This window comes from Dermacentor andersoni, chromosome 2 (genome assembly GCF_023375885.2).
Source record: "Dermacentor andersoni chromosome 2, qqDerAnde1_hic_scaffold, whole genome shotgun sequence".
Classification (NCBI taxonomy): Eukaryota; Metazoa; Arthropoda; class Arachnida; order Ixodida; family Ixodidae; genus Dermacentor; species Dermacentor andersoni.
This window is the reverse complement of record NC_092815.1, coordinates 78,715,399-78,729,411: the sequence shown is the minus strand read 5'-3', so window position 1 is coordinate 78,729,411 and position 14,013 is coordinate 78,715,399. Positions and strand designations below refer to the sequence as shown.

At 49.0% G+C, this 14,013-nt stretch overlaps 1 long non-coding RNA gene across 1 annotated transcript in view; it reads right to left on the bottom strand.

The window, feature by feature from the left end:
* LOC140215931 (uncharacterized) overlaps positions 1-14,013 on the bottom strand; it is a 423,058-nt gene that overhangs the window by 286,163 nt on the left and 122,882 nt on the right. The gene's annotated exons all lie outside the window — the stretch shown is intronic.

Below are 14,013 nucleotides of genomic sequence, written 5' to 3'. Positions count from 1 at the left end.
ACCGCTGGCACGAGTTGTTGGGGTCTCGGTGCTGACGCCCGTTATTGCCAATGGGTCGCAAGCCCCAAGGGTAGCGTTGGCCTGGCGGCCTGGGGCACTGGAAGCATCTGAAGGTCCCGGCAAAGCATGAGAAGACTGGTAACAGAACAACTTGTTTATTCTAACATAGCAAAAGAGCGGCCGGTCAGGTCGACCGAATTGGAGAGACGGGAGAGCACGTAACTCAACAGTACAAATCGGAGCCTCTCTCCTGGCGTCCGGGGGCAGCTGCTCTTATACCCTCGGCGTCGCGGTCCAAAAGAGAAGGTCACGGGATGAAGGTCACGGGACGGCGGAGCATGACCCCACGACGGCGCGAACTGTCGAGCCGAGAGACCTGCTGAACCGAGTGTAGTGACGCATCGCCAACCCTCACCCACACGACGGCGCGAACAGTTGAGCCGAGAGACGTCCAGGCTCCTCATTCGGGGAACTCCGCTCCCCGGCTGCCGCGCTTTGACAAGCGAGGGCACGCACACACACACACACGCACACACGAAGACACGTGGCACTGAAACACGCCTGGACACGCTTGGCGGGTAGGCGTTGCGGCGGCGTCGGACGGGCCAAAATGTCCGCCGCTTTGAACAAAGCCCCGGCGTCCGTTGCATCCGCGCCGGCATTACCGCGCGTTGTAGGCGAAACGTAACAGACCGCCCCGCCGGGGGAAGGAGATCCCGATGGTCAGGGGACGGCATCCGCTGTCCGGAGGGATGTCGCTCGATGATGCTCATAACCGAAGTCGGGCGTCCTTTGGCGTTTCTTGAGCGCAGCGCACAGAGAAGCCCTCGTTCTCACGTTCAGGTGCCCACAGGACACTGCAAAGTGACTTCGGGAGAGTTGACATTTTTGTTCTCGTTTCCGGCAAGCGTTAGAACCACGCCTGAAAGTCAACCGCTCAGTCAGCAAGCACGGCACAACCCTCACTAAGCCCTGCCAGGCTCTTTCCCCTTTTATACTGCTGCCTAGTTCCTTACAGTAGTTTAGCAGCACTCAGAACGCGTCCACAAATCGGAAAAATTGCACTAAAAAGCACATCATCACTTTGAAACACTACACAAAAGCAATAGGTTAAAAATCCTGCCTCAGGAAGAAAAACATCAGTAACAAGCAATTTTGAGGCTGATTCCCACGTTAGGGGCTTCGACTTAAGCCATCGGCGTTACCGTTGAGACTCCCCTTTTTGTAACGCACCTCAAAGGAATATTGTTGCAAAGCGAGGCTCCAGCGCAGGAGGCGGCCATTTTTGGGAGAGATGGTCTGCAGCCATTGGAGAGGGCAGTGATCCGTTTCAATGATAAACCTCGAGCCGGCTAGGTAACATGACAATTTCTGAACGGCCCACACGATACACGCACACTCTTTCTCGGTGGCGCTATACGCCTGCTCACGACTGGTCAGCTTACGACTAGCATACAGGACGGGGTGTTCTACTCCTCCATTTTCCCGTTGGCACAGTACAACGCCCATGCCTCACTCACTAGCATCACACTGAACAACGAACCCTTTTGTGTAGTCGGGCGATCGTAGCACAGGCTGGCTTGTTAGGGCGCTCTTTAGGGCGCTAAAAGCTCTTTCCTTCGTCTCATCCCAGACGACTGTTTGCGGCTCTGTCTTTCTTAGAGCATCCGTCAAGGGAGCCGCGATATCAGAGTACCTGGGGATGTACCTCTGATAGTAGCCGGCGACACCTAAGAACGACCGAATATCGGTCTTCGTGCGCGGTTGCGGGAAGTCTCGCACAGCGGCCACCTTTATTTCAGAGGGGCGGCGTCGACCCCGACCAATCACGTGTCCGAGGTAGACAACCTCTGCCTGTGCTAACTGGCACTTGGGAGCCTTGACTGTCAAGCCCGCATCGCGCAGGCGGGTTAGCACTGCCCGCAAGTGCGCCATATGTTCCGGCCAGGATGCGGATAATATCGCTACGTCGTCTAGATACGGTAAAGCGAATTCTTGCTGTCCCCGCAACACTTTATCCATGAGGCTTGAAAAGCAGTATGGCGCGTTCTTCAAACCAAAACTCAAAACTTTAGGACGGAATGTCCCCATTGGTGAAATGAACGCCGCATACCTACTAGCCTCTTCTGTAAGTGGAACCTGCCAATAACCCCTGACAAGATCTAGGGTGGAAATAAACTGAGCGCTACTCACTCTCTCAAGGCGCTCCTCGATGTTAGGGATCGGATAAATTTGATCCTTAGTGATGGAATTAAGCCTGCGGTAGTCGACGCAAGGACGAGGTTCCTTGCCCGGTACCTCAACTAAAATCAAAGGGGAGGTATAATCACTCTCACCCGCTTCAATAACACCGAGCTGTAGCATTTTCTTTACCTCAGCCTCCATAATATCGCTCTGGCGGGGTGACACCCGGTACGCCTTGGATCGTACTGGCTCTGGGGAGGTAAGTTCTATGTCATGAGTAAGGACAGAAGTCCTACCAGGCCTCTCAGAGAACAGACCTTGAAACTCTTGTAAGAGCTGGTGTAGTTCGGTTTTCTGCTCAGGCGACAGCGATGCTTTACTTATTAAGTCACTAATGACTTGATCGGTGTCTTTCCTGTTCGTCACTGAGCCTAGTCCCGGAAGCTCGACCGGAAGCTCTTCGGGCACGTTTACCATCATGCACACCACTGCTTCCCGTTGCTTATAGGGTTTGAGCAGATTACAGTGGTAAACTTGCTGTGCTTTCCGCTTTCCTGGCAGACTCACCACGTAGTTAACGTCCGACAGTTTTTGAACAATCCGTGCTGGGCCCTCCCACTGCACGTCGAGTTTGTTCTTTAGCGATGTGCGCAATATCATGACCTCATCGCCCACCTCAAAACGACGGGCCCTGGCTGTCCGATCATAATAAACCTTGGCCCTCTGCTGGGCCTCTGCCATTGCTTCACCTGACAACTCCTGTGCCCTTCTTAAGCGTTCGAGGAGCTTAAGCACGTACTCTACCACGACTGGGTCGTCGCCCCTGCCTTCCCATGATTCTCGAAGCATGCGAAGCGGAGATCGCAGCGAGCGACCGTACACCAGCTCAGCTGGCGAGAACCCCGTAGCCGCATGCGGCGCGGTTCTTAAAGCAAACATCACTCCAGGCAGACACAGCTCCCAGTCAGTTTGATGTTCAAAACACAATGCTCTCAACACGCGCTTCATGACGGAGTGGAGCTTCTCAACGGAATTCGACTGGGGGTGGTGCACTGAGCTGTGTAACAGCCTTACCCCGCACCTTTCGAGAAAGGCTGTCGTCAAAGCGCTAGTAAACACTGTACCCTGATCTGACTGGATTTCTGCAGGAAAACCAACTCGCGCAAATATGGACAGTAGTGCATTGACTATCTCAACTGAGCTGAGTTCTTTAAGCGGCACTGCTTCAGGGAACTTTGTCGCTGGGCAGATCACAGTCAAAATGTGTCGGTACCCCGTGGCTGTTACCGGCAGAGGTCCCACTGTATCAATAACGAGCCGTCTAAAAGGCTCCGTAATGATAGGTACCAACTTCAACGGCGCCCTCGATTTGTCCCCTGGCTTGCCCACCCGCTGACAGGTGTCGCATGTCTTCACAAAGTGGTCTGCGTCCCGAAAACACCCTGGCCAATAGTACTCCTGCAAGAGACGGTCCTTAGTTTTCTTAACTCCTAGGTGTCCGGACCACGAACCCCCATGCGACAAGCGCAACAGATCCTGACGATAGCATTGAGGCACGATCAGCTGATCGAACTCCACTCCTCTGCGGTCTAGATACTTCCGGTACAGGACCCCACCTCTTTCCACAAAGCGAGCATTTTTCTTGGCGATACCTTCCTTGATAATGCAGCGTATGTTTTCTAGGCTGCCATCCTTCTTTTGCTCGGCTATCAAAGCCGAGCGGCTGACTTTTAGCAACCTGTTAAGTCCGTCTGACGTAGGCGCGATGAGCAAATCTGGAGACAGCTCTTCTAACTTTCCCGTGTCGGGAATTTCCTCTCCAGTATCTGCTGCCTTTAACGCTACAGGCTCAATTTTATTCTGTTCGGGCGTGCTCTGAATACCAGCTTGCTGCGCCTCTGACCCTTTCTCATCGTTCAACAACGTCGGCCCCGCAACTACCGCCTTTGCAGCGAGCTCCCGAACCTTCGATCTGGTTAAGGCCTGAACGCTAGCCTCACCAAACAAAAGCCCCTTCTCGCGCAGGAGGTGATCGGACCTGTTCGAAAATAGGTACGGGTACTGGGGGGGCAGCATAGATGACACTGCGGCCTCCGTCTCAAGTGCTCCGAAAGGTCCTTCAATAAGCACTTTTGCTACCGGCAGACACACGCTATGAGCTTCCACTGCTTGCTTGATCCATGCCCACTCGCCCGTGAACATATCGGGTTCTACGTAAGAGGGGTGAACTACATCCATTGTAGCTGCGGAATCGCGAAGCACTCGGCACTCTTTCCCGTTCACGAGGAGGTCTCGCATGTAAGGCTCGAGAAGCTTCATGTTCTCGTCAGTGCTGCATATAGACAAAAACACGACTTGTGTTTTTGTTTCTGGACACTGCGCCGAAAAGTGACCCGGCTTCTGGCACGTATAACACAGGCGCGCTTGCCTCGCCTCGAACCGCTTTCTGCGTTCGGCTTCGGCTGCCGCCGTCTCCTTACGTTCGGTCGGACTGCTTTCACTCGCATCCGCACTACGTGTATCCCCCTTTGCTCTCATGGGTGTGAACTTCGGCCTCTCAAACTTGGAGCCAAATTCACCCTTTTGACCGTCCTTAGCTCCGCGAGCCCGACGCGTCACAAACTCCTCGGCTAACTCAGCGGCTCTAGCCACCGTACTAACGTCTGGCCTATCCAAGACCCAGTACCGCACGTTCTCAGGTAACCGACTATAAAACTGTTCTAGCCCGAAACACTGCAGAACTTTCTCGTGGTCACCAAACGCTTTCTCTTCTTTGAGCCACTCCTGCATGTTTGACATAAGCCTGTACGCAAACTCTGTATATGTCTCACTTCTGCCTTTCTCATTTTCCCGAAACTTCCGACGGAACGCCTCCGCTGACAGCAGGTACTTTTTTAGCAGACTCGATTTCACTTTGTCGAAATCCTCTGCCTCCTCTTTCTCCAAGCGAGCGACTACGTCGGCCGCCTCGCCGGGTAGCAAAGTGAGCAAGCGCTGTGGCCACGTTTCCCGAGAGAACCCCTGCTTCTCGCACGTTCGCTCAAAGTTAACCAAGAACAAACCAATGTCCTCTCCAAGCTTAAACGGCCGCATCAGGTCAGTCATTTTGAAATATACTCGTTCTCCTGCACCGTGTGCCTGACTTCCATTACGAGCGCGTTCCATCTCTAACTCGAGACGCTTCATTTCCAAAGCGTGTTGACGGTCGCGCTCTCTTTCTTTCTCTTGTTGCTCTCGTTCTATCTGTTCTTTACGTTCCAGCTCCTGTCTTTTTGCCGTCTCCCTCTCCTCAATGGTCTCAAGGCATTCCGACAGCTCGTCATCCTCAGCTTCTAACTCAAGAATAGCCCTTAGCAGTTCTGGTTTTCTGAGTTTGTCTGAGACATCCAGACCCAACTCTCTTGCAAGCTCCAGCAATTTCGGTTTGCGCAACGACTTCAAATCCATGGCTGCTCTGAATGCTGCTTTCTCTACTGCCTACTATTGTCTTGCCGCAAACTAACCCGGTAGCAACGACAACCACAATTACCAGCTCTGTTTCTAACACTAACAAAAGCCTGGCAAAACTCAGAAGAAGAAAGTCCCGCACTCACCAAACCTCGCAGCCAAGACTTCAGCGCAGTCGTTCCGCTGCAGGCAACCAGTCGTCACACAGGGCTCGTTGCACTGCTCCCGGATGGTCGTTGTGCTGCTCAGCATACCGTCAACCGCATCTCTTCGCTGCTGGCCTCCGTTGTCGCGATCTCACCGCTGGCAACCAGATGTTGGAATCGCACCGCTGGCACGAGTTGTTGGGGTCTCGGTGCTGACGCCCGTTATTGCCAATGGGTCGCAAGCCCCAAGGGTAGCGTTGGCCTGGCGGCCTGGGGCACTGGAAGCATCTGAAGGTCCCGGCAAAGCATGAGAAGACTGGTAACAGAACAACTTGTTTATTCTAACATAGCAAAAGAGCGGCCGGTCAGGTCGACCGAATTGGAGAGACGGGAGAGCACGTAACTCAACAGTACAAATCGGAGCCTCTCTCCTGGCGTCCGGGGGCAGCTGCTCTTATACCCTCGGCGTCGCGGTCCAAAAGAGAAGGTCACGGGATGAAGGTCACGGGACGGCGGAGCATGACCCCACGACGGCGCGAACTGTCGAGCCGAGAGACCTGCTGAACCGAGTGTAGTGACGCATCGCCAACCCTCACCCACACGACGGCGCGAACAGTTGAGCCGAGAGACGTCCAGGCTCCTCATTCGGGGAACTCCGCTCCCCGGCTGCCGCGCTTTGACAAGCGAGGGCACGCACACACACACACACGCACACACGAAGACACGTGGCACTGAAACACGCCTGGACACGCTTGGCGGGTAGGCGTTGCGGCGGCGTCGGACGGGCCAAAATGTCCGCCGCTTTGAACAAAGCCCCGGCGTCCGTTGCATCCGCGCCGGCATTACCGCGCGTTGTAGGCGAAACGTAACACCGGTTATCAATCGGAGTGGTGAAAGCTGTTTAAGCACGACGTTTTTGGAAAACTCAGTTTGACATAATGATCACGTGTAGCGCTACTGTGCATGGTGTATAAAGAAGTTTTTTTTTTCTTGTTCTTGTTGTTGTTGAAGCTTGTTGAAGTTCATGTCTTCCTTCTGTCCTCCTCTCTGCTGGCACCAGAAACGTTTTTCAGCATAGCATACCAATATGCCCAAACTACAGCAGTGCTACTCTTTTTCCCCAATCACGTGCATGGTAGCAAACCAGAAACCTGCATCTTGCCAACCTGCGTGCCCCTCTTTAGCTCTCATTCTACTGTGAACTAAGTGACTAGCGGTAGCAGACTTTCTCTTTTGGACAGTGGCACTCAGGTAGTTGCTGACATGCTCACTTCCAGGCTAAAACCACACGTATCAATAAAACAACCACCAGCCCTGTCGTGAGGGCAAACTTCCGGCCTTTTATCGATCTGGACAAAAGGAGAGAAATCGTTCTGGAAATGCAGGCACTAGCAAACATAGTTGCCTCTACATTAAACTTACTGTAAGTGGGACCCAATGAAAAGAAGTCAGTGCACTGCACTTATAAGCGTGAGTCAGCGGTTGTCCAAGAATTCAATCAGCGCGTTGGGGACAACGAGAAGGCTCAGACTTTATCCTCCGGGAGCAAGCACAGCGAAACCTCTACGAGTCTACTGGAAGTAAGTTTCAGCATACGCGACGGCCACTGCAAGAGCTCTGAAGCAAGGATGCTTGCCTGTTCTCTGGGAAAGACGGGCTTCTGTATGTACAGGAAGCTTGTCTGCAGGAAAAACGACGCTGCTGATTACAATTCCGGTAATGCAAATAAAAGAATCATGCAACGATGTGGTTAGGGTTAACAAGGAAACCAGTCAGATCCTCCTGGAAGGATGTTAGCTAAAGGCACTTCCTTGCCGCTAGAGGCCAGAACAAAGAAACCTAAAAGATGCAGTTGTGTTCAGACAGTCGATTGCGAAGAAACGGCACGGTATATGAAGCGCAGAATTAAGTACGATACCACAAAGAAGTTTTCGTGGTATATTGGCTGGCGCGGACAATCTGTCTCGCGCGGCACTTTGCAAACTGAGCAGACTGTGGCGTGACTGCCTCGCCAATTTGCAGATCGCGAGAGGCAACGTGTGGGTGACGCGTGGGGGCGATTCACAGCAGCCGCAGCAGACAGACCTCTGCTCATGCAGCGCTTTGTTTCCTTAAAGACCATGCGCGCTACTCTAGCGCCATGTCGTAGCCATCGTCGCCGCACTGCGCTGTTCTTCTCACGCTTTCGCCAAACTCTTCTCCACTTTCCGCCTCATGGTTCCGCTGCAACTTCCTCCTCCGCTTTCCTCCTTCAGCCTTTCATCCCCCGCTGCGCTCCGCGTTCGCTCTGTCATCCTTCGCTGTGCTCGTTCGCTCGGTTACGCCGACGGTGACTCTCGCCGCAGGAACGGGTGCCTAAGGGCTCATTCACACCGGCGACTGACAATGGTCGCGCGACCAAGTTCGTCGCAAAGCGACCAGTCGCAAATGGTCGCAAACGGTCGCTTTTCTCGAAAAGCGACCATATTGGGCCAGTCGCTCTCTGCGCGATTTTTCAGTCGCGCGACCGTGGTCGCAAAGCTGATAAACCAATCAGCGGCGCACCGGAATTGATCTTTCATGTGTCTACATCCGGCCTCCTGCCGCGTATCGGCAAATTCCGCGTAGATTCCGAGAGTTCTCGCTGAGAACGATAATCTCCGGGATTGCGACTTGCGGGTCGCGCTCAGCCGGGCTTGCCGGTGTGAACATCAGTCGCCTTCGGTCGCTTTTTGATCGCCAATCGCAAATGGTCGCGCGACCTCCTCGAGTCGCCGGCGTGAATGAGCCTTAAGAGCTGCACTGTAAAAGTTGGGAGTTGCGCAAGGCATTGGTCACGCCTTTTCAGTTCATATAGCCCGAACCGCTTAATGGCAGTTACAAACTTTTTTTGTGGTATTCATAGGAATATCATAATTGACTTAAATCTTAAGTTTAAGTTTGAAATTTTATGTCAGATATATAAGTTCTACAATTACAAGGTACATACTTTTGGGACCCAATAAACTTGTTAAAGGATCGCAAGCGATCGCGATTAGGTAAAAGCACTTCGATGGCAGCTGTTATATTGCACTGCGTAATTAGGTAAAACAAATACAGCTGAAATACGTAAGACAAGGAAACACACTAATAGACATTTTAGACACAAGTTAAAACTTTTCTAACATTTTCCTTTTTACATTGTCACAGGCATCCACAAAGAAAAAGTTAGGATATGTGCATGCCTGCGCAGTGCTACGCATTGGCAATAACTTATTCCTATAAGTTTTTAATATATACTGCACATTTTTTAGAAGAGTTTCATTACTATCAGGCCTATTCTTAACTGAGATGTCTGTAAACTGTTATGTAGTGCGACCGTAATTAGTACTTACCTTAGGCAATAAAAAACGACAGCGCGATGCGTTCCCAACAGTAAGAGATGAGGGGCGGAATGAGACGGTTGTCAAGGCAAATTTCTCATTATTATTTGATGCATGAGGGTGGCGAGATTGTATATTGTCAAATCATAAACCTCGAGGATGGTTGGAGGAAAGAGAGGAAAGAGAAAAGTAGAAGGCAGGGAGGTTAACCAGAATAACGTCCGGTTGGCTACCCTACACCGGGGAAATGGGAAAGGGGAGAACAAAGATCACAGGGAGAGAGAGGAGGGAAGGAAAGAAGGAAATTGCGGCGAGTTCGCTGACGCGTGTGGTCTTACAAAAATCGCATTAATAGTCACAGATGGTCGCACAAACCCGTCGTCCTTAAGAAACACAAAAGCGCCTTCACCGCTTTATGAGCCGACGGGCGATGGGGGCGGTGTTCTAGCAGCACCTGCACAGAAAGCGGCCGATTGTCCAGTTTTTGGAAAGCTTTGGCAAGTTCTTGTCTCTGTGAGGCATATCTTGGACAGTGGCACAGCAGGTGGTCGATGTTTTAAATATATGTGCGTTCTTAATGTGCCTATTTTGGAGTGCTATAATGCGAAGAGCTGGTTTTTGAAGTGTAAACACGGATGACCAATGACTTTTGTATGTGCAACCCCAGATCGGCTACGCAGTAATTAATGTGAGTGAACAAATGTGCAGTAAAAGTTGAAAAGTATATCGTCTGGGGAAATAGTTTCAACATTTAGACAGCCCTTGCAAGCCATATGAAGCCTTACGAACTACAGAGCACACATGAAGGCTCACTATTAAATACTTCCCAATAATAGCACCAAGAAATTTTGCCTCAATAAATTATTTTATAGGATGTTTATATTAAGTAACGTCTGCATGAATAGTCATTTTTTTATTTCTTTTATTCAGAGTGACATATCATAAGAACTGCCTTTGTTAGATTAAGATGGAAGGCATTAAATGTGCACAAATGGTGCAATATTTGTATTTCAGAGTTAAGCTTATTAATTAGGTTGCATTCCTCATGATCTGCTATTCTAAGATTAGTATCATCTGCATAGAGTACAAGGGTAGCACACACAAGCCGGGATGGGAAATCATTTATATACAGTAAACAATAATAAAGGTCTGACTATAGAACCCTGAGGAACGCCGAGGTTAATAAAAGTGTTGTTGAATTGAAAATTTTTACTTGAACAATATCTTGCCGATCTTCCAAGTAACTGCGAAATAACGTAAATTGCATTCAATTAATTTTGTAGTAAGACAATTTACCTTTTAATAAAAATTGATTTAGAGAATCAAAAGGTTTCGTAAAATATGTGAACAATCCTGCCACTAGACAACCATGGTCTGTTGATTTTATAGTTAAGCCTCTAAATATTGGGACTGCAGCTTGTGTCGAAAGGCGTTTCGCAAAGCCAGATTAGTGACAAAAAAAAATGCTGTTCTTGTCCTAATAGTCATTAAGGCGTCTCGCGAATATCATTTTCACATATTTTTGTTGAAGAACGGTAGCACTGAAATTGGACGGTAGATTTCTGTCCTTTGTTTGTCGTTTCCTTTGTAAACTGGCAACACTTTAGCGATTTCCATCGGTGCTGGAAACACATCCGTGGCAAATATAGTACTGGTGATATGTGCGGGAACTGGTGATACGATATCCGTTACAAACGTAATGGCATACCCCGAAACGTCCTTAATTCAAGAGGCTTTGCTTCGCAAACTTGAGATTAACTGCAGCCACCTCAAGGCCGTCTGTAGGGTGAAGGTAGGAAGGGCCATATCTACACGCCGTGTACTGTGCATCAAAATATTTCCTGTTGGAGTTAATGTGAGACGAAAAAATAACACGAAAATCTTTACAAACACTTTCGGGCATGGTGTACGCTGCGTCATTGTAAATTATTTTTACGGGGAATGTTGCTGCACAGGGGAATGGCCTGCACAGTTGCACGAAAACAACTAAAGTAAGCAATTCTCTGGCGCTCGTAACTCACTACTTTTGGGTGAACAGGTTGAAAAAGGATGAAGCTACCCACGTCACCAAATTCAGACAAACGTTGACAAGCAAAGCAGCACAACGTGTGAGGGGGGCGTATTGTAACAGGTGAACTTTAAGAGCGTGCCTTTCTGAACACTTCAAGAACTACATTGTTTTGCAAGAAATAGTGTGGTCAATGCCCCCTCTTACGATGGGCGGTGAAAAAGGTATTTATTGATGATAAAATAAAATGGAGTTCTCTTTTCTGTACCCGTCACGCATATATAAAATTGACAAGGAATTTTATTTTCGTTGAATGAATCTAACTGTGTAGCTTTAATTAAAAACGCTTTTTTTCTTTCCCAATGTTTGTTCCCTACAAACATAGTCGTGCTTCATGCAATCGCTGCTCCCATAACCACCCTTGCTGATGTCGATTACAATTTGTTCTGAACCGATTTTCGCCTGAAGCTTCGGGACCTATTTCGATCGACTTTGATGTAGCTCTACGGGCGATCCTTTATAGGCAGGTCCGATGACGTAGTCGCAGTAGATGGCACTGTCATCCCGACTTCAAAGAAGAAAGGAGTTGCACCGTGAACTAGCTGAAATGTGATAGCACACGTCTCGTCACAGGGAGACATGTTAGTGACGAAGCAAGATTCTGGATCAAGCCTTCTGGCGAGAAAGAGCAGAACACCCTGCACGAAGTAGAGGAATGGATATCTAAAGAACACCAACGGTGAGGTGCTAGTGCCACTAAGGGACACCTAAGTCAAAGATTAAGGTCGCCTACATTTATTTGATGCTTCAGCCAATAATTTATTCTTTTCACGTGTGGGGTGCTCATTTACATATATTGCCTGTTTTCTGCAGGAAGAAAGGTGCAACGCGTCCGCAGAAAGACGATCTTTTTTCACTCGGTGATAAAATTCATTTCGTATTTTTCTTGAAACAAAACGAACGACTGGGCTTTTCACAGGCATCAATTACAAAACAGCGCCGTCTTTAGAATCAATAGCGTAACTGTCTTGCACGCCTAGTTTCTGGACAAGTACTTCATAGTTTTCATTTCGTAGCTCAGGTACTTCCTTGATTTCGATGTTGTTTACCCTTGAATATTGCTCCAGGGGCGTCAGAAGGCTTCACAGCTCTTCATTCTGTTGCCTCAAATTCTCGTTGCTTTTGCGCAAGATTGCGACTTCTTTTTATTATTTCATCACCTTTGCTGAGAGGAGATTAAAGGTTCAATTTATAAGCTTCACACTTTCTTCCATGCCACCGATCTGGGTTTGTAAATGGGCAAGATAGTGCCGACGTATCGTTCTCTCATCCAGTCTAGAGGAAAGTGCTTGTGCACTCTGGTGATTGCAGCTAGCTGCCTGGTCTGTAAGGCAGCTAGTAGTCCCGTTCTCGTTCGTCGCGCTGTTGGCAGCAGCTGTGGTACCTCTTAATCTGGATGAGCAACCCCTTGTTGGACATTTCCACGCCTTTCACGCAACTTCATTCTTTCTCCTATAGAATGTTTCATTTGTACCAGAGTATTTTCCTGCGCGGTAAGTGTAACCGCATTCGGAACAATTGATCCTATTACAAGTCGTTCATGAGTGACTTCTGGCATGCAAGTCAAACGACATGCGTCATCATTATTTTTCTTCGCAAATGGAAAAACTGACACAGTGTGGCAGCAGCCAGGGCAAAAAAGACTAGCGGAAAAGTTCTGAAATGTCGATGTAACTTGTAAATACGCGACGAAGCAGTTAACACACGTCCAGGCTCCTCCACTGCCGCCGCCAGAATAACGTGGAAGAAGTGGGCACAACCGCTTCTTAAAATGGTAGCGGAGTGATGTCGCCGTCCTCGTTTGGGTGGAGCGTAAACGAAAGAAGGTCGTGATGATATTCAGGTTCATCTGCACCCAAGGGAGACAACATACGTGACGCTTGCTGGTGTGCTGCGCACATGCTGCAAGTACGTGACGAAGCAATTAGAACACATTGAGGCTCGTGTGCCGCTGCTGCCTGAATCCAGTTCAAAATGAAATTCTCTTGACAAGAGCTGCAGAAAAACGAAACCGCCTATAGAGTTCAATCCCTGGTCGTATACATTAAATCAAATACTGGATAGAAGCCATCGTCCTTAAGTCATTGGAAGCTGTTAACAACCACGAACTCAAAAGTTCGTGGTTGTTAACGGTACTGTTGTTGTAATCGGAGTTGTTATATTCCCTGCTCTCGTCTTCACCGTGCCGTGGTCATTGAACTATGTACCGATGTTTTGGCTAGCCCTTATACGGCTTTTCTAAGCGTTCTTTAGGTGGCCCTGTACAATTTTGGAAGGGGTTCTTGCTATCGTGGGCTGAAAATTTAGACAGGAATAGACAGAGCGAAATCCAGGTGCGATCAGAATGTAAGAGATTGTAACAATAGAACTATATAAGGTCTTCTTTAGATAAAGCTGGAAAGACGACTTGAGTCATGCGTGCCCATGATCGAACAATTTTCCAAATAAAGTCAATTTAGAAAGAAAGCTCTTACTGGCTTTCTATTATTGAAAGTATGCCTGTAAAACTTGCTGCACTAAATTTTATGTTTTTCCATCTCCCGCATGAAGGTAACTCCTTGTATACTTGCATTATTTTTCTTGCCAGTGCTTTCTTTTTATTATTTTTCACTCCGAATCAGTTTGTGCCTCCCCTTGGAAGTTTTTCGCAGATCTAGTTCCTGCCTCTATGCATTGCATTTCTGCTGACACCAGGTAAAAGTGAGTAGCCGAATGCATGTTGCTTTGAATACATCAATGCTATCCTGTAGCAAGCCTTATGCAACTTATCGAACGCCTGCTGCCGTCTTTTCTTGCTCTAAATCTAATCGTTGATTTTCAGAGTGCA